The 27,109-nt window shown below is 46.2% G+C and overlaps 1 protein-coding gene across 4 annotated transcripts in view; it reads right to left on the bottom strand.

Moving 5' to 3' along the window:
* TEX10 (testis expressed 10) overlaps window positions 1-27,109 on the bottom strand; it is a 149,565-nt gene that overhangs the window by 105,576 nt on the left and 16,880 nt on the right. The gene's annotated exons all lie outside the window — the stretch shown is intronic.

Here is a 27,109-nt window from a genome sequence, read left to right on the forward strand (position 1 = left end):
ACACTCCCGACCTCTGAAATTTTAACTGGTTCATGACTGCACTGAGACGCCAATTTGAAGATCGCCTGGCAGACTGGAAGGTTCAGGATCAAATAAAAACAATAAAACAGGGGCGTTGACCAGTGCCAAATACACAGAGGAGTTTCGCGACTTGGCTTGCTACCTCAATTGGCCTGAAGACATCCGGATAAGCTGTTTCCAAGACGGGCTAAATAATGACCTATGTGGTCCCAGGAGTACCAGCACGTCTTTATGAATTGTGTATCCTGGCTTGAAGAAGTGGAAATCGACCAAACCCGCAACCTGTATCATCCTACAAAATCCAGAGGATGGAGCCAGCTGGACAGAAGGGAAGAGGCCAGCACAACTTCCACAAACCAACTGTGTTCCACTGCCTGTTTCAAGTGGGGCAAAGAAGGGCATTGGGTTATGGAATGCCACAGCAAGACATCGGCTAGAAAACCAGATCGCCCCTCTGGGGGGCAGGGGAAGCCAAGCAAATATAACCAGTGCTCGAAAGACATGGCCCTAAAATCCACCAAGGTCATGGAGCTCCCCCGGGATCCAAAGGCAGACAGTAGAGCTCCAACTCCACCGGATCATGAGTCAGGGACGTCGTAGAGCGATTATGACGAAGACCCATTAGTAAGTGGGCTGATCGACCCCATAACTATGCCAAGGCATGGCCAGAAGGACCCTAACTGCACTGTTGGACTCGGGGTGCACCTAATTTAATTTAATTTAATTTAATTTAATTTAATTTTATTAGATTTATATACCGCCCTTTCCCGAAGGACTCAGGGAGGTTTACAGCGCATTTTAAAATCACACCAATACAAAATACAAAAGTTAAAAGACAATTAAAAAGATTAAATTATCCCTGAAAATAAAACCCCAGTTAAAATTCTCAGCCTGGGCCAGAGAGCTCAAAGAGCCAAGTCTTCAGGTCCCGGCGGAATGAACGCAGGTCAGGGGAAGTCCTGAGCTCCACGGGCAGCTGGTTCCAGAGGGCAGGCACACCCACAGAGAAGGCCCTCCCCCTGGGTGTTATCCGCCGGCAATCTTTTACCGGTGGCACCCTGAGAAGACCCTCCCTGTGCGAGTGCACTGGACGAAGGGACCTTGATGCTGGCAGCAGGTGTTCCCTCAAATATCCCGGACCCAAGCCATTCAGGGCTTTATAGGTCATCACCAGCACCTTGAATCTCACCCGGAGGGCAATCGGAAGCCAATGCAGCTCACGGAGTAGAGGTGTTACATGGGAGTATCAGGAAACCCCCATCACAACTCGCGTGGCCGCATTCTGCACCAGTTGAAGCCTCCGAGTGGTCCTCAAGGGCAGCCCCATGTAGAGCGTTGCAGTAGTCTAAACGGGAGGTCACGAGCGCATGAGTGACTGTGCGTAGGGCATCTCGGTCCAGGTAGGGTCGCAACTGGCGCACCAGGTGAACCTGGGCAAAACCCCCCTGGTCACAGCTCCTATATGATCTTCAAAATTGAGCCGTGAGTCCAGGACGCCCAAGTTGCAAGCCCTATCGACGGCGGGGGGGTAACTCCTCACCTTCCATCATTAAAGGTGGAATGAACTGGTTAGTCCGAGATGCCGATATGCACAGCCACTCAGTCTTGGCGGGATTGAGACGAAGCCTGTTTCTCCCCATCCAGACCTGGACCGCCTCCAGGCAACGGGACATCACGGCGAGGGCATTGCTGGGTTGGTTCGGGGTGGAGAAAAAAGTTGGGTATCATCAGCGTACTGATGATACCCCACCCCGAAACCACGAATGACCTCGCCCAGCGGTTTCATATAGATGGGGCGAGAGAACCGACCCCTGAGGAACTCCACAAACAAGAGGCCTAGGGGTGGATCTCTGCCCTCCCGTCAACACCGACTGCGAGTGGCCCAGGAGATAGAACCGCCGTAAAACGGTGCCTCCCACTCCCAGCCCCCTGAGACGCCGCAGTAGGATACCATGGTCGATGGTATCGAAAGCCGCTGAGACATCTAATAGGACTAGGACAGAGGAGCAACCCCTGTCCCGAGCCCGCCAGAGATCATTCACCAGCGCGACCAATGCCGTCTCCGTGCTGTGCCCGGGCCTGAAACCCGATTGGTATGGGTCCAGATAATCAGTTTCCTCCAGGAACAGAGGAAGCTGATGCGCCACCACGCTCTCAACAACCTTCGCCAGAAAGCGAAGGTTGGAGACTGGACGATAGTTATTTAAAACAGCCGGGTCAAGGGCAGGCTTTTTGAGGAGGGGTCTCACCACCGCCTCCTTCAAGACGGCGGGGAAGACACCCTCCTTCAAAGAAGCAGTTATTACTGCCTGGAACCAGCCTTGTGTCCCCTCCCGAGCCACATAAACCAGCCAGGAGGGGCACGGATCCAACAAACAAGTGGTGGAGATCAGCCTCCCCATGATCCTGTCCACATCATCAGGGGAAACAGGATCGAACTCAGTCCAGATAACATGCTCAAGACCGTCCGATTCCTCCACGTCAGACTCTGCCCAGTCAGAGTCCAAACCGGCCCGGATCTGAGCGATTTTGTCCGTCAGATGATGACTAAACTCTTCGGCCCGTCCCTGCAAGGGATCCTCCCTCAACTCCTGGTTAAGAAGGGAGCGAGTCACCCTAAACAGGGCGGCCGAGCGATTATCTGGAGATGCGATGAGGGCGGCGAAATAATTAGCCCTCGCCGTCCTCATCGCAGCAAGATAAGGCCTTATAAAGGTTCTAAACTGCAATTGGTCAGATTCGGAATGGCTGGACTTCCAACCACTCTCTAGACCCCGTCTCCGACGTTTCATCTCCCAGAGCTCCACAGAAAACCATGGAGCCCAACGGGATCTGCGCCGGGTCAGAGGTTGCAAGGGTACAACACAGTTGAGTGCCTCAGTGTCCGCCCTTTCCCAGGCATCCACTAAGGCATCAGCTGGGCTGTGAGTGAGGGCAATAGGTATAGACCCAAGCGCCATCTGGAACCGTTCAGGGTCCATTAGGCGCCTGGGGCAGAACCATCTAGTTGGTTCCGCTGCCCAGCAGCGGGGGATGGCATAACGGAAGACCAGCCGCAGGAGATGATGGTCGGACCATGAAAGGGGAGTAACAACCGGTAAACCCCCTCCCAAATCATCCAACCACTGTCCAGACAGGAACACCAGGTCGAGAGTGTGACCCCCCCACATGAGTCGGGCCTTGAATTACCTGAGTCAGGTCCACGGTCGGCATGGAGGCCATGAACTCCCGGGCTAGCTCCAATGACCCTCCCAGGGAAGGCAGGTTGAAGTCACTCAGCACTATGAGCCTGGGGAACTCCACCGCCAACCCTGAGAGGGTGTCGAGCAGCTCGGGCAGAGCTGTTGCCACACAGCTGGGCGCCAGGTATGTAAGCAACAAGCTCATCTGAACCCGAGAACCACATCTCAGGAGGAGGGACTCACTCCCACCAATCTGGACAATGGTGGTCTCCCGCGGACATAAAGTCTCCCTGATAACCACCGCCACCCCACCGCCCCTACCCTGAGCCCGTGGCTGGTGTAGCACACGGAAACCTGGGGAGCATAACTCAATCAGAGGGACCCCTCCCTGAGCCCAACCAGGTTTCCGTAATGCATGCCAGATACGCGCGTTCCTCCTTGATCAAGTCTCGAACGAGGGGAGCCTTATTAACAACGGACCTGTCATTAAGGTAAACCAGCCTTAACCTAGAGCTTAATCAGCCCCAGCCTAGTTGGGAAAATGGGCGTTCCCTAAAGAAACTCAAAAACCCCATCGCCTTTTGTCAGCTCGATGGGTCCGTGGCAGGGGGGATCCCAGCAAGCTTTGTCACCAAACTCCTGGGACTCACCATGGGATGCCAATCAGAGACTTCATTGTGGCTCCCAGCATGGAATGGCCCCTTGACTTTGGGCTAACCTGGTTAAAAAAATGGAACCCCCTAACTGACTAGAGAGAGGGGCATCTAAGGTTCCCAAAGAAGAGAGCTCCTTCCCAGGGATTGCTTGATAATAGAGCAGAGGGTCCAAAGCAAAAATTAGCCTCTGCGCTAAATGAGCAAGAACTTTAGAGCATTCCAAGGGAGTACTGCGATTTAGCTGAGATTTTCAGCGAAATGTGGTCGGATGAGCTTCCCCCTCACCAACCGACCAACTGTGCTATTGAGATCATCCCGGGGGCTAAGTTACCTAAACCAAAACTCTATCTGATGACCCCTAGAAAACTAATGAGCTGCACAAGTTCATTGATAAGAATTTAACCGGGGTTCATCCAACCGGCCAGATCTCGGGTGGCAGCCAATTCTATTCAGAAAGGATGGTTCTGTTCGTCTCTGCGTGGATTATAGATGGTTAAATGCAGTATCTGTGGAAAATGTGTATCCCTGCCCCTCATGAGGGACATGCAAGTTCACCTAGCAAAAGGAAAATTTTTCTCAAAGTTAGACCTGTGTGAAGTGTATTATCACATCAGGATTAAGGAGGGGAATGAATGGAAAACTGCTTTCAACTTCCCCCTAGCAAGCTTCTAATTCACGGTACTTCCCTTCGGGCTACAGGGAGCCCCAGAAGTATTCATGCAACTAATCAGTGAGGTCCTCCATGAGCACCTGTATAAGGGGGTTTTGGTGAATTTGGACAATATCTTAATTCACACCGAAACAAAAGCGGAACATTTAAAACTAGTTAGGGCGGTCCTAAAGAAACTCCGCATTGCCAAACTATATGCCAAGCTCTCGAAGTGTGAATTCCATAAAGATAGAATTGATTACTTGAGCTAGCACATCTCCCACAAAGGGGTAGAGATGGACCCAGATAAAGTGCAGGCTGTCATGGGGTAGACTCTTCCCCGCACCAGGAAGCATCTACAGATCTTTCTGGGGTTCACTAACTTTTACCAACAATTTATTCCCTTCGTTTGCTCAAATTGCACTCCCTATCACAAACTTACTGAAAAATTAAGGGAGAGGGTAAGCCGAAGCCTACCCAGCCACTAAAACAGACAGCAGAATGTCAAGCTGCATTCAAGAAACTTAAAGAGACTGTTTTCCGTGGAACCAGTGCTGAAACACCTGGACCCGGAACAGTCGTTTGTGATTTAGGCAAATGCTAGCGATGTGGCAGTGGGGGCGGTGTTATTGCAGAAAAACCAGCAGGATCAGTTACAACCCTGTGCCTACACATCCAAGAAACTGTCTGAGACAGTTGTGGGTGGCTTGGGAAAAGGAAGCATATGCAGTGAGATGGGCCCCTTAACCTGAAGACATTTCTTAGAGGGGAGTAAAATCCCTTTCCAGGTGATTTTACTCCCCTGATCATAAGAACCTTGAAGCTTTAAAAAACCCCAAGTGGCTGTCTCTGAAAGAGGCACACTGGGCCCAGCACTTCCATTGTTTCAACTTCTCCATCCAATAGCTGCAAGGGTAGGGGGACTTCCTGGCTGATGCTTTGTCAAGAATGCCACAATATAAAAAGTGTGAAGATGCTTAAACCTCTCTTTTCCCCACAGCAACTGGTAGCCCCAGTCACTATGAGGACACAGTTTAAGAAAACCCTACCATTAGACAATGTGGTGGTCAAGGATTTCAAGAAGGCATTGGAAAAGGACAAGTGGTTCGGAGAACATAAAAATCTCTGCTCGATGAAAGATGGTTTGGCTTGGGTTGGGGGGAAGATGTATGTGCCTACAAGTCAGAGACTGAGAATCACGCAGGCCTGTCATGATTCGAAAATAGCTGGATACTTTGGGTTTGTAAAGACTCTTCACCTGCTTAAATGGCAATTTTGGTGGCCATCCTTAAAGAAGGACCTTGAAAGCTATGTGGCCAGCTGCCTGATTTGTGCTGCTGCCAAACAGAGGGAGGGAAAAACACCTACCTTCCTGCAGCTGGTAACAAGTCCTTCAGTGCCCTGGAGAAATCTCTCCATGGCTTTTATTTTGGAGCTACCTGAAAGTGCAGGAAACATTGTCATTTGGCTTGTCACTGATTTGTTTTCTAAAGCCCATTTTATCCTATGTCAGAAGATCCCTACTGCACCAGACCCAACTACGAAACGCCTTTACCAGCCCAATCGACTCCTGCTGCCTTATACATGGGGCCAGATCAATTTCAGTCGAGGTGCATAATCGGAGGGGGGGAGCAAAAACAGCAGACTAGCACCGTTTTGCAGTGTGAAGCCTTGCCTCCCCCCTCCGGAGCAGAGCAGCAGCGGCAGTAACGGCAACAATGACCGGGTCTACCGCAGATCAGCTGGCACCAGAATCAACTCTGAAACGCCTCCACCAGCCTCAATCCATTCCTGCTGCCTTATACATGGGTCTAGATCTACTTCAGCCGATGTGCATACTCGGGGGGGAAGAGCAAAAACAGCAGGCTAGCACCGTTTTGCGGTGTGAAGCCTTGCCTCCCCCCTCCGGAGCAGAGGAGCGGCGGCAGCAACGGCAGGAATGACCGGGTCTATCGCTGATCAGCTGGCCCTAGAATCAAGTAACAAACGCCGTTCAAGCCTCAATCGATCCCCGCTGCCTTACATACGGACTAGAACAACTTCACCCGATGTACATACTCGGAGGGGGAGAGCAAAAACAACTGACTGGCAAAACAACTGACTGGCAACATTTTTCGGTGTGTAGCCTTGCCTCCCCCCTCCGGAGCTCGGCGGCAACGGCAACAATGGCAGCAATTGACCGGGTCTAATACCTAATTTTAATTAATATTGAGTCCCTTATTACTTTAACATCTTACTAACATCTTCCCCATTTGTAAATAATGGCTTACACGGACATGTTTATTAGCTACGAAGTCACTCTTTAATCAATGACTCGTCTCAACTACTCCATCACTACCTTATTCGCCCTTAGGGGTTCCCCCTCCTCCTGGATGCAACCCGCCTCACTTACCAATCTACCTCTTGATGAAGGGCCCAATTGTTGGGACCCTGAGAGATGGCTGGGCAGGGATAGGGGCCTCGGTTACGAACCTAATAAGAGGCCCCTGGTTAATTTCCTAGCTAAATTTTTTGTGGGGTTAGGGAGAGGGGAGGGTTTAGAGTTTCGGTCAGATACCGGGAGGTGTCCACCAACCGCTACTCAGGCCAGGCCTGAGATTGATCATGCTGAGAGGAAGCTTGGACTAGCTACCCTCGGGGCCCCGAAGCGGGGTGTGGGATTACCTATTCCAACGACGGTAGGGAATGGCAGTAGGTGTCCGAACAGAGGACCGCATCAACATCCGGGAGTGTGTCCCCGCTATCTTCAAGCGGTGATGCACTCCGACCCTCTGGTTTCGGCCCGTGGTACCGGGAGCGAAGATAATCAACAACCTGAGCTCAGGCTTGTATATCTTAATGCCAGATCCATAGTCAATAAAGCTCCTCTCATCCGAGATTTGGTTGAGAGTGAACATGCGGATCTGGCCTGCATTACGGAAACCTGGTTAGGACCTGAGGGTGGTGTCCCTTTGGTAGATCTTTGCCCACCAGGTTTCCGGGTGCTACACAGGCCTTGGACTCAGGGAAGAGGCGGGGGAGTGGCAGTAGCGGTGAGGGAGAACCTGTATCCGCGAGAGGCCACTGTTGTCCAAATAGCCGGGTGTGAGTCTCTCCTTAGATGTGGCCCTAAGGCTCAGTTGGGCTTGCTGCTAGTGTACCTTTCACCTAGTCGCGTAGCAGCAGCCCTGCCCGAGCTTCTTGTCATCCTCTCGGGACTGGGTGACTTCAACTTACCATCCCTGGGGAGATCATCTGAGTTGGCTCGGGAGTTCATGGCTTCCAACACGGCCATGGACCTGACGCAGATAATCCAGGGCCCAACTCATGTAGGAGGACACATGCTCGATTTGATTTTCCTATCTGGACAGTGGTTAGATGATCTGGGTGGGGGCTCTCCAATTGTTACGCCCGTCATGGACAGATCATCATCTCCTGTGGCTGACCTTCCGCTTTGCCACTCCCCGTCGTGGGGTTACTGAACCAACGAAATGGTACCGCCCCAGGCGGCTAATGGACCCTGGGCGGTTCCAAACAGCGCTTGGCCCCCCACCTGCCTCCTTTGCTTATAGCTCGGCCAGTGCCATGGTGGAAGCCTGGGAAAAGGCAGCCACAGAAGCACTCGACTGAGTTGTACCCATGCAGCCCCTGACCCGTTGCAGATCCCAGTGGGCTCCATGGTTTTCTACGGAGCTCCGGGAGATGAAACGGCAGAGACGGGGCCTAGAGAGCTGTTGGAATCCAGCCGATCCGAATCCGACCGATCGCGACTAAGGTCCTTTACAAGGTCTTATCTCGCGGCGCTAAGGAGGGCAAGGTCTAATTACTTTGCTGCCCTTATCGCGTCCGCAGCCCGACCGCCCTGTTTAGGGTGACCCGCTCCCTCCTTAATCTAGAGGTGAAGGAGGATCCCTTGCAGGGTCGTGCTGAGGAATTTAGCCAACATCTGCTGGACAAAATCGCTCGGATCCGGACCAGTCTGGATTCCAACTGGGCAGAGTCTGACGATGAGAACATGGACAGTCTTATTGATGTTATCTGGGAAGAGTTCGATCCTGTGACTCTGGACGAGGTAGAAAGGATCATGAGGAAGCTAAGCTCCACTACATCCTTATTGGACCCGTGCCCCTCCTGGCTGGTTTATGCGGCTCGGGATAGGACACGAGGCTGGATCCATGCAGTGGTAACTGCTTCATTGAAAGAGGGCAGTTTCCCTGCAGCCTTGAAAGAAGCGGTGGTGAGACCCCTCCTCAAAAAGCCTTCCCTGGACCCAGCTGTTTTAAACAACTTTCGCCCGGTCTCCAACCTTCGCTTTCTTGCGAAGGTTGTTGAGAGCGTAGTGGCGCATCAGCTTCCTCTGTTCCTTGAAGATACTGATTATCTAGACCCGTACCAATCGGGTTTCAGGCCCAGACACAGCACGGAGACGGCATTGGTCGCTCTGATAAATGATCTCTGGCGGGCTCCGGACAGGGGTCATTCCTCTGTCCTGGTCCTATTAGACCTCTCTGCGGCTTTTGATACCATCGACCATGGTATCTTACTGCGGCGTCTCAGGAGATTGGGAGTGGGAGGCACTGTTCTTCAGTGGTTCTCCTCCTACCTTCTGGAAGGTTCACAGTGGGTGTTGGCGGGTGACCAGAGATCGACCCCGAGGCCTCTCATTTATGGAGTTCCTCAGGGGTCGGTCCTCTCACCTCTCCTGTTTAACATCTATATGAAGCCGCTAGGTGAGATCATCCGTGGTTTTGGAGTGGGTTATCATCAGTATGCTGATGACACCCAGCTTTTCATCTCGACCCCAAACCACATCAGTGATGCCCTCGACGTGATGCCCTGTTGCCTGGAAGTAATCCGGGAATGGATGGGGAGGAACAGGCTTCAACTCAACCCGGACAAGACTGAATGGCTGTACATACCGGCATGTCAGGATATTCAGATTGTTCGATCTCTTAATATCGGGGGCGAGTTATTACCCCCCGTAGATAAGGCTCGCAATCTGGGTGTCCTCTTAGATTCACAGCTCTCCTTAGAAGATCATATAGGAGCTGTGACTAGAGGGGCCTTCGCCCAGGTTCGTCTGGTGCGCCAGCTGTGACCCTATCTGGACCTGGATGCCTTGCGTACAGTCACCCATGCACTTGTGACCTCTCGTCTTGACTACTGCAACGCTCTTTACATGGGGCTGCCCTTGAGAACCACTGGGAAGCTTCAGCTGGTGCAGAGTGCAGCTGCACGAGTGCTTTTGGGGGTCTCCCGATACTCCCATATTACACCTCTGCTCCGTGAGCTGCACTGGCTTCCAGTTGCCTTCCGGGTGAAATTCAAGGTGCTAGTGATGACATACAAAGCCCTACATGGCGTGGGTCCGGATTACCTACGGGAGCACCTACTGCCAGCATCAACATCCCTCCGTCCTGTGTGCTCCCACAGAGAGGGCCTCCTCAGGGTGCCACCGGTCAGAGAATGTCGGCTGGTGACCCCCAGGGGGAGAGCATTCTTGGTGGGTGTGCCAATCCTTTGGAACCGCTTACCAGCTGAAATCCGGATGGCCCCTGACCTTCGCTCCTTCCAGCGTGATCTAAAAACCTATCTATTCCAACAAGCCGGCCTGGCCTGATGGATTTGGGTTTTAAAATTTTCTCACTTTATTGCTTTATTGTTGTTGTTGTTAGTTGCGAAGTCGTGTCCGACCCATCGCGACCCTATGGACAATGTTCCTCCAGGCCTTCCTGTCCTCTACTATCTTCTGGAGTCCATTTAAGCTCACGCCTACTGCTTCAGTGACTCCATCCAGCCACCTCATTCTCTGTCGTCCCCTTCTTCTAGTGCCCTCAATCTTTCCCAGCATTAGGCTCTTCTCCAGTGAGTCCTTCCTTCTCATTAGGTGGCCAAAGTATTTGAGTTTTAGCTTCAGGATCTGGCCTTCTAAAGAGCAGTCAGGGTTGATCTCCTCTAGGACTGACCGGTTTGATCGCCTTGCAGTCCAAGGAACTCGCAGGAGTCTTCTCCAGCACCATAGTTCAAAGGCTTCAATTCTTTGGCACTCAGCCTTTCTTATGGTCCAGCTTTCACTGCCATACATTGCAACTGGGAAGACCATAGCCTTGACTATACGCACTTTTGTTGACAGGGTGATGTCTCTGCTTTTTAGTGTGCTGTCTAGATTTGCCATGGCTTTCCTCCCGAGGAGCAAGCGTCTTTTAATATCTTGGCTACAGTCCCCATCTGCAGTGATCTTGGAGCCCAGGAAAATAAAATCTGTCACTACCTCCATTTCTTCCCCATCTATTTGCCAGGAATTGAGAGGGCCAGATGCCATGATCTTGGTTTTCTTAATGTTAAGTTTCAACCCAAGTTGTACAGCCTTGCCGGACTCCTTTCCCAATTTTGAACCAATCAGTGGTTCCATGTCCAGTTCTCAGTGTTGCTTCTTGGCCCACATATAGGTTTCTCAAGAGACAAATAAGATGATCTGGTAGAATTTTAAGCATAACTTTACTAGCATGAGAAATGAGTGCAATGGTGCGATAGTTTGAACATTCTTTGGCACTGCCTTTCTTTGGAATTGGAATGTAAACTGATCTTTTCCAATCCTGTGGCCACTGTTGAGTTTTCCAAATTTGCTGGCAAATTGAGTGTAGCACTTTTACTGCATCGTCTTTTAAGATTTTGAATAGCTCAGTTGGAATACTGTCACCTCCACTAGCTTTGTTGTTGCTCAGCTTTTCTAAGGCCCACTTCACTTCACATTCTAGGATGTCTGGCTTGCATAATTCAATGAAGCTATGAGCTATGCCGTGCAGGGCCACCTAAGACGGACAGGTCATAGCAGAGAGTTCTGACAAAACGTGATCCACTGGAGAAGGAAATGGCAAACCACTCCAGTATCTTTGCCATGAAAACCCTATGGACAGTACCAAAAGGCAAAACGATATGACGCTGGAAGATGAGCCCCTCAGGTCGGAAGGCGTCCAATATGCTACTGGGGAAGAGCAGAGGGCTAGTACTAGTAGCGCCAGAAAGAATGAAGCGACTGGGCCAAAGCCGAAAGGACGCTCAGCTGTGGATATGTCTGGTGGTGAAAGGAAAGTCCGATGCTGTAAAGATTCTTTCTCCATAGGAACCTGGAATGTAAGATCCATGAATCAAGGAAAGCTGGACGTGGTCAAACAAGAGATGACAAGACTAGACATCGACATCTTAGGTATCAGCGAACTAAAATGGACAGGAATGGGTGAATTTAATTCAGATAACCATCAGGTATACTACTGCGGGCAAGAATCCCTCAGAAGAAATGGAGTAGCCTTCATAGTCAATAAAAAAGTAGGAAAAGCAATACTGGGATACAACCCTCAAAATGACAGAATGATCTCAGTTCGAATCCAAGGCAAACCATTCAATATCACAGTAGTCCAAGTCTATGCCCCAACCACCAGTGCTGAAGAGGATGAAATTGACCGGTTCTATGAAGCCCTACAGCACCTTATAGAACTAACACCCAAAAATGATGTCCTTATCATCATGGGAGATTGGAATGCTAAAGTAGGAAGCCAAAAGATAACTGGAATAACAGGCAAGTTTGGCCTTGGAGTACAAAATGAAGCAGGGCACAGGCTGATAGAATTTTGTCAAGAGAATACGATGGTCATAGCAAACACTCTTTTCCAACAACCCAAGAGACGGCTTTACACATGGACATCACCAGACGGTCAACACAGAAATCAGATTGACTATATGCTCTGCAGCCAAAGATGGAGAAGCTCTATACAGTCAGTAAAAACAAGACCAGGAGCTGACTGTGGCTCAGACCATGAGCTTCTTGTTGCAAAGTTTAGGCTTAAATTAAAGAAAGTAGGGAAAAGCGCTAGGCCAGTCAGGTATGAATTAAATCATATCCCTGTTGAATATACAGTAGAGGTGACAAATAGATTTAAAGAATTAGATCTGATAGACAGAGTGCCTGAAGAACTATGGACAGAGGTTCGCAACATTGTACAACAGGTAGCAACCAAAACCATCCCAAAGAAAAAGAAATGCAAGAAAGCAAAATGGCTGTCTGAGGAAGCTTTGCAAATAGCTGAGGAAAGGAGGGAAGCGAAAGGCAAGGGAGAAAAAGAAAGATATGCCCAATTAAATGCAGAATTCCAAAGAATAGCTAGAAGAGATAAGAATGCCTTCTTAAATGAACAATGCAAAGAAATAGAAGAAAACAATAGAATAGGGAGGACCAGAGATCTTTTCAAGAAAATTGGAGAGATGAAGGGAACGTTTCATGCAAAAATGGGCATGATAAAGGACCAAAATGGCAGGGACCTAACAGAGGCAGAAGAGATTAAGAAGAGGTGGCAAAATTACACAGAAGAACTATACAAGAATGAGTTTAACGTCCCTGATAATCACAATGAGGTGGTCACTGAGCTCGAGCCACACATCCTAGAATGTGAAGTGAAGTGGGCCTTAGAAAAGCTGAGCAACAACAAAGCTAGTGGAGGTGACAGTATTCCAACTGAGCTATTCAAAATCTTAAAAGACGATGCAGTAAAAGTGCTACACTCAATTTGCCAGCAAATTTGGAAAACTCAACAGTGGCCACAGGATTGGAAAAGATCAGTTTACATTCCAATTCCAAAGAAAGGCAGTGCCAAAGAATGTACAAACTATCGCACCATTGCACTCATTTCTCATGCTAGTAAAGTTATGCTTAAAATTCTACAAGCTAGACTCCAGCAGTATGTGGATCGAGAACTACCAGAAGTACAGGCAGGATTTCGAAGAGGCAGAGGAACTAGAGATCAAATTGCTAACATACGCTGGATCATGGAGAAAGCTAGAGAGTTCCAGAAAAACATCTACTTCTGCTTCATTGACTATGCTAAAGCCTTTGATTGTGTGGATCATAACAAACTCTGGCAAGTCCTTAAAGAGATGGGCATACCAGACCATCTTATTTGTCTCTTGAGAAACCTATATGCGGGCCAAGAAGCAACAGTGAGAACTGGACACGGAACCACTGATTGGTTCAAAATTTGGAAAGGAGTCCGGCAAGGCTGTATACTGTCGCCTTGCCTATTTAACTTATATGCAGAGCACATCATGAGAAAGGCAGGGCTAGATGAATCAAAAGTTGGAATTAAGATTGCCGGAAGAAACATCAACAACCTAAGATATGCAGATGATACCACTCTAATGGCAGAAAGTGAAGAGGAACTAAAGAGCCTCTTGTTGCGAGTGAAGAAGGAGAGTGCAAAACCTGGGTTGAAACTAAACATTAAGAAAACCAAGATCATGGCATCCGGCCCTCTCAATTCCTGGCAAATAGATGGGGAAGAAATGGAGGTAGTGACAGATTTTATTTTCCTGGGCTCCAAGATCACTGCAGATGGGGACTGTAGCCAAGAAATTAAAAGACGCTTGCTCCTGGAGAGGAAAGCCATGGCAAATCTAGACAGCACACTAAAAAGCAGAGACATCACCCTGTCAACAAAAGTGCGTATAGTCAAGGCTATGGTCTTCCCAGTTGCAATGTATGGCAGTGAAAGCTGGACCATACGAAAGGCTGAGCGCCAAAGAATTGATGCCTTTGAACTATGGTGCTGGAGAAGACTCCTGCGAGTCCCTTGGACTGCAAGGCGATCAAACCGGTCAGTCCTAGAGGAGATCAACCCTGACTGCTCTTTAGAAGGCCAGATCCTGAAGCTAAAACTCAAATACTTTGGCCACCTAATGAGAAGGAAGGACTCACTGGAGAAGAGCCTAATGCTGGGAAAGATTGAGGGCAATAGAAGAAGGGGACGACAGAGAATGAGGTGGCTGGATGGAGTCACTGAAGCAGTAGGCGTGAGCTTAAATGGACTCCAGAAGATGGTAGAGGACAGGAAGGACTGGAGGAACATTGTCCATATGGTCACGATGGGTCGGACACGACTTCGCAACTAACAACAACAAAAAATACTGTGTTTCTTATCTATATTATAACATCTGGGTGTAACATCCTTTCTGATCAGCTTATATTTCACTTATATTTATAAAAGTTACATCATCCCAATATTTTTACATTTCATATATTGTAAAACATACTATATTACTTAAATCTCTTATCCGTCTTGTTATAGGGTCCCCTTATATTCAAAGTTCTCTACTCTTTTAACCATATTCAAACAAGTGTTAACTCATGTAATACTCCATTTGGTAAAGGTAAAGGTTCCCCCGCACATGCGTGCTAGTCGTTTCCGACTCTAGGGGCCGGTGCTCATCTCCGTTTCAAAGCCGAAGAGCCAACGCTTGTCTGAGTACGTCTCCGTGGTCATGTGGCCGGCATGACTAGACGCCAAAGGCGTACGGAGCGCTGTTACCTTCCCACCGGAGTGGTCCCTATTTTTCTACTTGCATTTTTACATGCTTTCAAACTGCTAGGTTGGCAGAAGCTGGGACAAGTAACAGGCGCTCACTCTGCTACGCGGCACTCGGGATTCAACCCGCCAAACTGCCGACCAGGTAGGGCGAGTTAAACCTCTTGAATCTGTCTCTAGCCTTCTTCTTTTACCGAATAGCTTTCCAAGTTGATATATTCCATTTACCCGGCAGTTCCTGTGTTTTTGCAAGTATTGTTGGGAATACAGAAGGTAGAACAGGTAGCATATATACTTTCTATCTCCCAGACTCTAATGATTCCCCTGGGAATTCTATAGTCCACTCCATTTTTATTGTTACCGTATTTTCCGGCGTATAAGACGACCCGGCGTATAAGACGACCCCCGACTTTTAAGAAGATTTTCAAGATTTTTCGTCTTATATGCCGGAAAATACTTACATGCCCTGCCCTCCCTGTCCGTCGCAGAGGAGGCGAAGGCCCGACTGGCCCCGCCGGCCCTCCCGCTGCTCCCGCGCTTCTGCCGGCCCCCGAGGCGCGTTTCCCTGGCGGCAGGCAGTGCCAGAGGGCAGCCGCCACCCCGCCACGGCCAGCGCCCCTCCTGCTTCCCCCCCCAGGCCTTGAACGTCTCCCATTGGGCGCAGGGCAGGGCAGCTCCACCCACAGCCTCTTTTTTAGAACTCGTGCCGCTTCCCTCTCACTGTCGGCCGAGGCGCGCTCGGCCCGGGCTCCCAGTCCCTCTTCCCGGCCGGCTTCCCACCCTGCCCCTCATGGAGCTGGACTGGGCGTGCAGCCTCTCAGTGTGGCTGCTTTTCCTGGGCAGCCTGGCAGTGCGGCTCCTGCGCTCGGACCTGTTGCTGAGCCGGCAGCTGCTGTTGCTCGTGGGGCTGCTGGCCGTCCTGCAGGCGCTGGGCCAGGCCGTCCTGCCGCTGCCCCTCAGCGCCGCGCTCACAGCGGCTGCCTGCTGGCTCGTCTCGGCCAGCACCGCCCGGCGGAAGCACATCCCCACGGTGGGGAGAGCGAGCGGTGCTGGTGACAGGTGAGTCCAGCGGGCGCAAGGCCCTCCCCTCAGGCCAAGAGCTGACGGGCAGCGCCGCCTTCGCGTGGGGAGAGCCGCCCGACGCTCCTGCCCAGCCGTGTCCCGGAGCCGCGCCGGAGATAGCTCGGTTGCGCGGGGCGGCCCGGCTTTGCAAGAACGGGGACGCTTGACTGATTTGTTTTTTTTTTCCGGCGTATAAGACGACCCGGTATATAAGACGACCCCCCAACTTTTGAGAAGATTTTCATGGGTTAAAAAGTCATCTTATACGCCGGAAAATACAGTATATCAAAAGTCTTGTAGATTTTTTCCTGTTTGTGTTGGATTGTAATTCTGTCCATTTGTAGTTTCGCCAATATGATCATGTTCTTCTAATTTGTGTTCTGTTATCTGATTTGTTTGTTCACCATCATTTTCTGAGTGTTTTTTCATTGTCGATTTAGATTAGAGATGTGCTTATTTATGTCGACAAAGTTGTTCTGGATTTCCTCGTAGTTTAAATCTATTGTCATTTGTATCTGTCATAACATTGCATACATTTCCTCTTGAAAAGTATTTGTCTTGCCTTGAAATACTGCTTCTGAGGGTCTTTGATGTTCCATGCTAAATGCTTCAGGAGTGAATATTAAGTGTGGTGTCCTGTCATTTTTTGATAAGTGTACAATATCCATGTTGCGTCCCCTCTTCAAATAGTCTTTCATCAATATTTAGGTTCAGGGATTAATTATCCATCAATCAAAATTGGAATTCAGTATATTAAGCTACCTTAAGTCCTTCCTGTAGATTCTCCTCTAAAAGATTAGCCAAGAGCCAAAGTTTTTCTTTTTCTCTAAACAATTCTTAAATTTAGTCAATAATCCAGAACTTTTTTTCCAGACACTTTTTAATCTTATGGCTGGGCCAGCTCTTCTTTGTTCCCAGCTGTCTTCAAGGTTATTTAAAATTTAAGGGAACAGATTATTCTTTGTTTCTGGGCGTCCTGTCAGTTTCTGAGTCATTATTGTTGATGTTCTGTGCTCTGATTCTCCACTAGGTGACAATAGTTGTTCATTTTCCAGTTTTTTTCAGACAAAATTTTTTTATTATTATATATTTTTTATAATTTTAAAACGCTTTTGGGTATAGTCTTAGCAGGTTTTTTTTAGATAGATTTGTCCAGATTGTAGAATTTTAAATTTAATTTCAGTCTATTTGTTTCCCCCTTCGTATTCATTCACCACTTCAGTCTATGAGAGAATGGGGATATAATCCCCCCCTTCACTTTTTATTTCTTTGGGGGTCTTTCCTAAGGATTCATTTAGTAGATAGAAGAGAGTAGATCAATACTTTCACCAGTTCCAAGCACGCTGTTCATTGATATTCTTGTTTGTGCTGATGGACTTCGGCTGCAGATAGCTTGGGCTAGACACTGACACACTAGCCTTTCTCCTGTTGGGTCGGATGGCTTCGCTGGATCGAATAAACAACCGCCATTGTTTCATGATCAACAGAGCACCCCTCCTTCACAGTCACTTCTTCAGGGCAACTTCAGTCCCATATAGGGTCCCCCTAACAGGACAAAACTGGCTGTGGGGAACAAAACTTCACTATCCCACAGTTGCACACCACAGTGCAAAAAAAATAAGTCCCCCTTTTTATTTATTTCCTGATTTTGCTTATGTATTCATTTTGGGGCCTGCCATTCTGCTGGGTGTGTGTGCTTGCATGAGGGGAAAATGTGCTTTACCTTGCTCTGCTCTCTATGGGGTGCCTTCCCTCTGGGTGAAAGGAATGTGACATGAAAATATCTGCCTTATCTCCAGACAATGGAGCCTGGAACCATTGGGAAATGAAACCTAGAGAGACCTTGAGAAGGGAACTAAATCTCCAGCTTCTCATAAAACTGTGGTACTTGTGGATTGGCTGGATTTCAACCAGATGGTTGGATACTGGGGGGAGGAGTTCGGAATTGCCTTTTTGATGTAATCCTTTGCATGCCAAATCCTTAGACCTTGCTTTGCCATCACTAATTCTCAATAAAAGTTAGTCCTTTTGAGATGATGCCTGTTTCAAGAGTTTTGCTTTCTTGGGAAATCTAGTTGAGGCAGATCCTTATACCCAGCCAGAAAAAAAACCTTGACTAACACAACAAATTTCTAAAGCAAAAAATTATGATTTGGGAAGGAATGATACTTGAAGCAAAAATATGCTAAGACTTTCAGCTGGGAGAATATAATTTTTCCCTTTGCAATTAACAAAAGATCCAGTTAAAGTCTATTGTGTCTGAAGATGAATTAATTTAATTTCTGAAAATTAAAGTCCCCAGTTCAGAAATGACCCTGTCTGAAGTGACAGATATTAAGAAAAGCTATTTTCTAAATAAATATCACTCGCTTTTCATTGTCAGACTAATATTAATATACAACTTATACATCAAAAATAGAAAGAAAACTTCATTAAGGTTTTCCCATCAATTTTCCCTAAAAATGAAGTCCCAGAGACTGCAAATGATGTCAACTGGGCTGAATTAGACACTCTGGTATATTTTTCCAACAGTTGTTATAATTTAGGGCTAGCTATTACATCTTCCGGGCCTAAATTGTTTTCTGTTTTTAGCATAAATATCCAGCACTGATTTTATAGGGAACCGGAGGCTCCTATGTCACATGATTATGGGCTGTCCCAAAGGACATACAGAGCCACAGTGATGCCTGAAGCAAATGTTATAGCACCATCTACTGGTGAAGCTGCATTAAGACATGAATTGGAGCTCTCACTCTCGCAACTGTCCATGCAGGAATCTTTGCTCAGAGATACAAGATTTCTGCCGTTGTCTGAGGCTCCAGCCCCTGATGGTGCTAGGATTCCTGTTACTATTGCATCTCCTGTTAATATTGCTTCTATGCAAGTCCCTCTACCTGGCAGAGCACAGCCATATTTAGCCCACGCGCAATTGCCACCGGGTTCTCATATGCGAAGACCAGTGTCATCTGTAGGTTATGCTGCTGCACCAGCCCCAGCACCAGCGCCTCCTGCTGGCCAGGGTGGAATAGCAGCTCAAAGACAAGTCACAGCCAGCACCAATACTACCGGCACCTTCAATGCAACTGCCGCATATCTAAGCACAGGCACAGACGCCACTGGTGCCCCCTGCAGGTTATGGTCGGATTGCACAACCTGCACAGCCAGTACCTCAACTGTATATTCCTCATCAAGCACCTTCTATTGTACCACTGGCTGGTGACTCAAAATTAAAGAAGTCAGGACAGAATTACAGGGCATGGGTCAGTGAAGTTGGACTTTTGCTACGCAGAGAAGGTACTCACATGATGGTGTTTAATCCTCCTGCCCAGCCATGGACTCCTGACATATGGGACTTGGATAATAGAGCATGCACAACATTATTGATGTCAATGGACATTGAATTGCAGCTCACGTTTTCACAAGATGCAACTGCCCAACAAATTTGGACTGTTAGAGACATGTTATCGGCCTACATCAATTGAGTCTACGTTTACTTTTGTCTGAGTTCCATGGTTCCAGATTAAAACCTGGTGAACATATTGGAGCACATTTGACTAAAATGAAAGGTATTAGAAAAGAACTGGGTGAAAAAGGCTATCCTATTGATGATTTTCAAACGATCAGCATTATCATCAATTCTTTGAATCATGAGTGGAAAGATGCTATTTCCAAGATCAATCAAGTGCCTATTGCTCAACGCACAGTAGATCATGTGTGCAGAATTTTAACCGAAGAACAGGCACTTTTGCAAGCCGCACCACATTTAAGGGAACCACCTGCATCAAAAGCTCCAGTGAGGCGTACCTTCCGTGGAAGGGCCTACGTTCCAAGGATGCCAAGATGCTACCTCTGCAATCGTGTGGGACATGCCACCCGGGATTGTCCCCAACAAGTTCCAGCGCCCGTCACGTACCAGCCCAGAGGAACAGATTCCAGAGGAGGCAGAGGTAGAGGCGGACAACAAGGTCGTGGTCATGGTTCCAGGCGTGATCCACAAGCTCCACTTGTCACATTGGTTGTGACCAACGATCCACAGTCTCAACCAGAGTACGACAGACGACTTCTTTGGACTTTGGACAATGGAGCAGCATTACATGTTACCTACAGAAAAGAGCTTTACACTGAGATGCACGAGCCTGAACCTGGATTTCGTGAACTTTACTCTTTTTCAAATTATCCTGTTCAGGTCATGGGAAAAGGAACTGTTTATATTGAAGAGCTCGGTGCTCATTCCTGATGTTTACTACGTTCCATCTGCCAGTAGTAATTTGCTTAGTCAGAGTCATTTGTCTAGGTTTTCTCATTTTCAGGTCCATCATCTCGAAAAAGCAAGTTATATAGTTAAAGATGGAGATATTGTTGCTGAAACCATGGAGATTGGTGGTGTTTATTACATAAAACCAAAGTCTAAGCAGCAAGGGCAGGCAAGTATACACATTCCAAAAAGCACAGGCCCAGAGAGAGATGCCACAGAGAGAGATCCTGTTGCTACTCCAAAGGTTCCTAAAGACAACAAAAATACAAATAAGACACAGGTTGCTCACAGCAAGCCTGGGGTTCCTAATAAAAATGTTGAGAATTCACTAACAAGTAAACCTTTGCATTCCAGGTGTATCCATAAGTGGCATAGAAGATTGGGTCATGCCAGTTTCCGTGTTCTGAAGAAGATGTCAGAGTTCGCAAGAGGTTTGGATCTAAAGGGGTGTAAGGTGTTCTTGGACTGTGCTGTCTGCAAGAAAGCCAAATCTAAAGCAGCAGCAATTCCAAAACACGCTACACGCCTGTCAACACGCATTTTTGATTTGGTACACACTGACATAGTGGGTCCTTTTGCACCAACACTTGGTGGTAAAAGATATTTCTTGACAATCGTTGATAATTATTCTAGATATGGATATGTATATCCTATGAAAGAAAAATCTGAGACCTTTCAGATCTTTAAAGACTTTGCTAGTCTTGTCATTCGAGGTCAACATTGCCAGAATCCAGAGTGATCGCGTTGCTGAATTCATGTCTCAGCGTTTCCAGGACTGGATGCGTGAGAATGGGATAGTACATCAGACATCTGCTCCTTATACTCCAGCTGAAAATGGAGTGGCAGAATGCAGAAATGGGGTTTTGCAAATCATGATGCGTTGCCTTCTTGAAGACGCCAACCTTGGTCTTCCATACTGGGGTAAAGCTATCAAATATGCTAACCATATCATCAACCGTACTTGGAGTTGTGTGATAAATCAGACCACTTATTTCATGTTCTATGGACACAAGCCTGATCTCTCACATCTCCATATTTTTGGTTCATACGCTATGGTCAATATTCCCTTAGCCCAAAGAAAGAAAGGGGGTCCTGCAGCAAAAAGGATGAGATTTATGGGTATTGATGATAATTCAAAATGGAGCAAATACACTGACTCTCATCATGTTATTGTGGTTTCACAATCTGCTACTTTTGAGGAAGATGCTGACTGGTCCAGGATTCATTCTAACGATGCTGGAGTTTATTTTCCTAGAGATGATGTTGCTGATGCCACGCAACCTGATGATCAAGATTCACAGGATAATGTTCCTTCCACAAGTTCTTCTCAACCTACTGTTCCGTCTTTGCAAGGTGCCGATGCTGCCGCTGGCGACGATGATGAAGACGAGGACGACACGGAGGAAGAATGGACGGTTGTTCCGAGACGTTCCAAGAGGTCCACAAAGGGAATCCCTCCAAAACGTTATTCGTGGCAAGTAACAAAAACCCCTGTACCTTTGATTTGTAATGTTACACTTCCACCTGAGAAGTTCACACAGATCAAACTTCTTCCTGAATCAGAGCAAGATAAATGCGTTTGAGGCAATGCAGGCTGAAATGGACAGTCTAAAAAAACTTAAAGTGTTTACGCCTGCAAGCCCTCCAGCAAACAAGAAGGTTATTGGCACTCGATGGGTCTACAGGATCAAAAAGAAGCCGAATGGTGAGTCGTTGTACAAGGCCAGACTCGTAGCCCAGGGTTTCGCTCAACGTTATCCTGAGGACTATACAAATACATACTCACCCACAGTGCGGACTGAGAGTGTGAAAATTGCTTTAGCCACTGCAACTATACTTGGCCTAGAAGTTTTCCAGTTTGATGTTGAAACGGCTTATCTACACGCTGATCTAGATGAAGACATCTATGTGAAAGGTCCTCCAGGTTTTCGACAGCAAGAAGGGGATACCTGGTTTCTACACAAAAGTCTTTATGGTCTGAAACAGTCTGGTTTAATGTGGTACTTATGTCTTTCTGACAAACTAAATTCAATGGGCTTTATTAAGTCTGAAACAGATGAATGCGTGTTTACTAAAAGATCCAATAATAGGCATGAGATAATTCTTGTTTATGTCGATGATATTGTTTATATTGGTCCAAATAAGCAGATGAGTGAGGTTTTTGCTAAAGCTTTACAAACGTTTTTCACATTGAAGTCTTTAGGATGTATTAACACTTATTTAGGTGTTCAAATTACCAAAACTCAGAAGGGGTTTAGTCTCACACAAGAAGATTGAACAACTGTTACATCACTGTAACATGGAGGACGCTAAGCCTGTGAGTATACCCATGCAAACCGATTTTCACAATTTGGCACATGAACCAAGTCCTGAGTTCGAAGATCAAACACTATATCGCTCAGTCATTGGGTCGCTGCTGTATATTAGTAGTTGGACTAGACCCGACATTGCACTTAGTGTTAATCTCCTATCACGACACGTAGGCAAGGCAAAACAGTTTCATTGGACATGTGTTAAAAAGTTATTGAGGTTATCACGAGACGTAGGCAAGGCAAAACAGTTTCATTGGACATGTGTTAAAAAGTTATTGAGGTATCTAAAACACACAAAAGACATGAAGTTGTTGTTAGAACCCACACATACTGACTATGCAGAGTTATGTTGTTATGCAGATTCAGATTGGGCGAGTGATAAGAAGTCATGGAAAAGTACTTCAGGTTACATGATGTTCTTAAATGGTTGTCCTGTTTACTGGCATGTGCGTAAACAGAATTTTGTTTCTTGTTCCTCTACAGAAGCTGAGTATGCTTGTGTGTCTGATGCATGCAATTCTTTAACCTGGTTTGATGCTTTAGTCACAGATATCTGGACACATCCGATTCGACCGATCACTGTGATGGAAGATAATGAATCTGTGGTTTATATTTCTGAAACACGTTTTACAGGTTCAAGGTCCAGACACATTGACATCCGATATCAAAACATAAGACAACTGGTTAAACAAGGTTTTGTGACATTACAGTATGTGCCTACACGTGATCAAATTGCTGATATGCTGAACAAACCACTTCCTACAGCCCAGCATGAGTATCTGCGTGAGAAGATGTGCCTTACTTGAGTCTTCACTTTGCTGACGAAAGAAGGGGAATGTCACTGCACGTTTTTTTTGTTCGTCAGAAAAGTTCATTTCTAAATGTACATTTCCCCTGCTTTCTACACCTGTTGTGATAACTTATCTGGTAACCATAGTGAATCCCATATGACCAGTTATGTTATGGTTTCAGACTGTTTTGTGCGCATGTCTAGAAAAAGTTTCTCAGTTATTATTTATTGTCTTTCACTTTGCTGTTACTGTCTGTTACGTTAGGATGTAGTCAGCTAGCTCTCTTTATAATATATATTTAGTTTTAATATTTTTGTAATTAAAAAGGTATTTAGCAAGATTATGCGTCGTGTTTTATTTCCTTCCTTCATGCACATCATGCATCCTCTGAAGCACGGTCCTTCGCCCACTACTAAGGTGATTTAAACCTTGTCATGCAAAGAGCTTACAAATCATCAAAGGGATCTCGTTGATGGAAGGCATCAGTCAAGAGAAATATACAAAATAATTCCCAATGCATTATACCATGGAACAAAGTGAAGACAGTCATCAAGAAGTGGAGAAAATATGGCACAACCGTGACATTACCACAAATTGGATGTTCCTTCAAAATTGATGAAAAAACAAGAAAACTAAACTGAGAAATTACTAAGGAGTTTACAGCTGCAGGAATTTCTGGCAAGCACTATTTGTGTATACATGACAATGATTTCCTGTATTTTTCGTATGTCTGGGCTGTGGGATAGGGTGGAAAGACAGAAGCCTTTTCTTATAAAAAAAATCACCAAGCCCAGCTACATCTTGTAAAAATCTATGTCAAGTCTGATAAAAACATGGGGAAAATGTGTTATGGTCCCAAGATTGAACTTTCTGGCCATAATTCCAAAAAATATATCCAGCACAAAAACCACACTGTGCATCACCAAAGGTACATCATAGCCATAGTGAAGTATAATCACAGCAGCATTATGCTTCGGGGCTGCTTTTCTTCAGTTGGAAATGGGGCTTTAGTCAAGGTGGAGGGAATTATGAACAGTTCTAAATAGTTCATTTTGGCACAAAATCTTCAGGCTTCTGATAAAATGTTGAAGATGAAGAAAAATTTCACCTTTCAACACAACGATAACCCAAAGCACTCCTCCAAATGAATAAAAAAAGAATGACTTCACCAGAAGATCGAAGTTTTGGAATGGCTCAGCCAGAGCCCACATCTAAATCCAACTGAAAATCTGTGGGGCGACTTGGAAGAGGGCTGTGCACAGGAGAGGCCCTTGCAATCTGACAGTCTTGGAGTGCTTTTGCAAGGAAAAGTAAGCAAAGATTCCCAATGTAAGATGTATTATGCTGATAAGTTCCTACCCCAAAAGGCTAAATCCTATCAAAAAAATCAAAAGGTGCTTCAACAAAGTACTAGTTTAAGGGTGTGCACACTTATGCAACCATGTTATTTTAAGTTTTTATTTTTATTTTTTTCCTTAAAGGATTTGTTTTTCAACTGAATTATACAGCTTATGGTATATTAAAGGTAGAAAAATTCCAATTTATTTTTTTCTGATTTTTTTTACATCTCAACTTGGCATTTTAACAGGGATAGATTTTTTTATATCCACTATATATAACTTAGGAGAGAGAGTCTGGGGATGCCTGGGCCTTTCTTTAAGCAGATTAGTTCAGGGAAAGATAAGAACATTAAGAAAACATTACATTTCAGGCAGCTGAATTAGCAATCTTACCTATCAGACTACTAGAAAAATATTCCCTACCACATTACCTCTCCCAAACTGCAATCTGAAGAATGATGTAAACCAGGGGGGCCCACCAGGAGAAAAAAAAGACCTTCCAGCCTAGAGACTGGGAAAAGAAACATGTGAGATCAAACCCTCAAGTTAATATCTGCCATTTCCTAAGGGAAGGCAGACAGTCTCATGAAAGTAATATAAGTGATCAACAATAACAAATCTGTCTGGGCCTATCCACTACTGCAGACATGTCAAACTTGCGACGTCACGTGACATTGCGCAATGTATCAACAGCTTTTTCGCCATTGCTGGCAATGGGGTGGGTGTCGTTTCCTGATGTCGCATCCGGCCCACAGGCCGGCAGTTTGACACCCCTGCGTGGTTCTGGTTGCTAAGTGCTATGGTGCACAGTGGTTAGAATGCAGTACTGCATGTTACTTCTGCTGATTGCCAGCTGCCAGTAGTTTGGCAGTTTAATTCTCACCAGCTCAAGATTTACTCAGCCTTCCTTCCTTCTGATGTTGGTAAAACAAGGACGCAGATTGTTGGGGGCAATATGCTGACTCTGTAAACCACTTAGAAAGGGCTGTAAAGCACTGAAGCGATATGTGTCTAATGCTATTGCTTGCATCTAACAGAGAGGTCCAAAGGATCCACAGGCCACATATGGTTGCCTTTTGTTCTGATCATCAGGAATGGAAAGAGTCCTATGGCAGGGCATGCAATAAAGCACTGCAAATTATAATTGGGCCTGATTAATACTGGGAATATGGATTCCATTTAAGTTTGGTCCTGCCTGCAAACTTAGTATTAACTACTTTCCTCCACTGTATAAAAAAGAGATTTCTAATGTTCTTTGGCTAATGGTAGAAAATGACTGTTTGCCAATGTTTCTACCATGGATGTGGCAAACAGAAAAGGCTCAGTGATCACAAATACAGTAGTCTTCAATTTACAACCATTCATTAATGTTTATTCAAAGTTATGTCAGCCTCAGAAAAAAGTGACTTATAATATGTATTTGCATTTATGGTCATCACACCACCACCACCCCAGTCATGTGATTGCAACTGGGGCACTTGACAACCAGCTCATATTTACAACAGATTATAACATCTTGCGAAGCACAAGTAGGCATAACAAGAAGGTATAACAAGAAGAGATGGAAGCTAATCAAGGAGAGAAGTAACCCGGAACTAAGGATAAATTTCCTGACAGTGAGAACAATTAACCAGTAGAATGGCTTGCCTTCAGAAGTTGTGGGTGCTCCATCATTAGATGCTTTTAGGAAAATATTGGACAGTCATTTCTCTGACCTGGTATAGGGGCTCCTGTTTGAACAGAGGGTTAGACTAGAAGACCTCCAAGGTCCCTTCCAACTTTATTATTCTGTAATCTGAATGGGATTTATGACCATTTTTGCCAATTTCCCATTAGCGAAGTTGAATTTGTGTAACAATTGCTCTATTCACTTAAACCAGGAGTCTTCAAACTTGGCCCTTTTATGACTCGTGGACTTCAACTCCCAGAATTCCTCAGCCAGGCATGCTGGCTGAGGAATTCTGGGAGTTGAAGTCCACGAGTCATAAAAGGGCCGAGTTTGAAGACCTCTGACTTAAACAGTGTAATTTGCTTAATGACCACTATAAAAATTATTGTAAAATTGGGTCCAATTTGATTTACAACCATAACTTATGACAAAAATTCCAATCCCTATTGCGGTTGTAAGTCAAGGACTATCTGTATAGACTGAGTTAGAATCTAAGCCTTCAGAACACTAACCTGTTTTTTCAACATACAATTTTATGCTGCACTGAAATAAATTTCAAAGAAAAGGGAAACTAATTGATACTCAATTACTAAAATGTAAAAGGAAGAATTAAGTCCCCTAAATAAATCCAATCTTTTTCGTTACAACTAAGAGACTTGGTTAAGAAATAAATGGCAGAACTAAAGTATAAGTATTTTTCTTTTATTAGATTTTATCCCAGCTTTCTGTTCATTTAGAGAAAAAATTCCTATTTTCCCCATAACAACAATCTTGTGAGATGGATTGATCTGGGAGAAAATAATCCAGCCAACTTTCATGCCTAAGGAAGGACTAGAACTCA

The sequence above is a fragment of the Vipera berus genome (genome assembly GCF_964194415.1).
Source record: "Vipera berus genome assembly, chromosome: Z".
NCBI lineage: Eukaryota > Metazoa > Chordata > Lepidosauria > Squamata > Viperidae > Vipera > Vipera berus.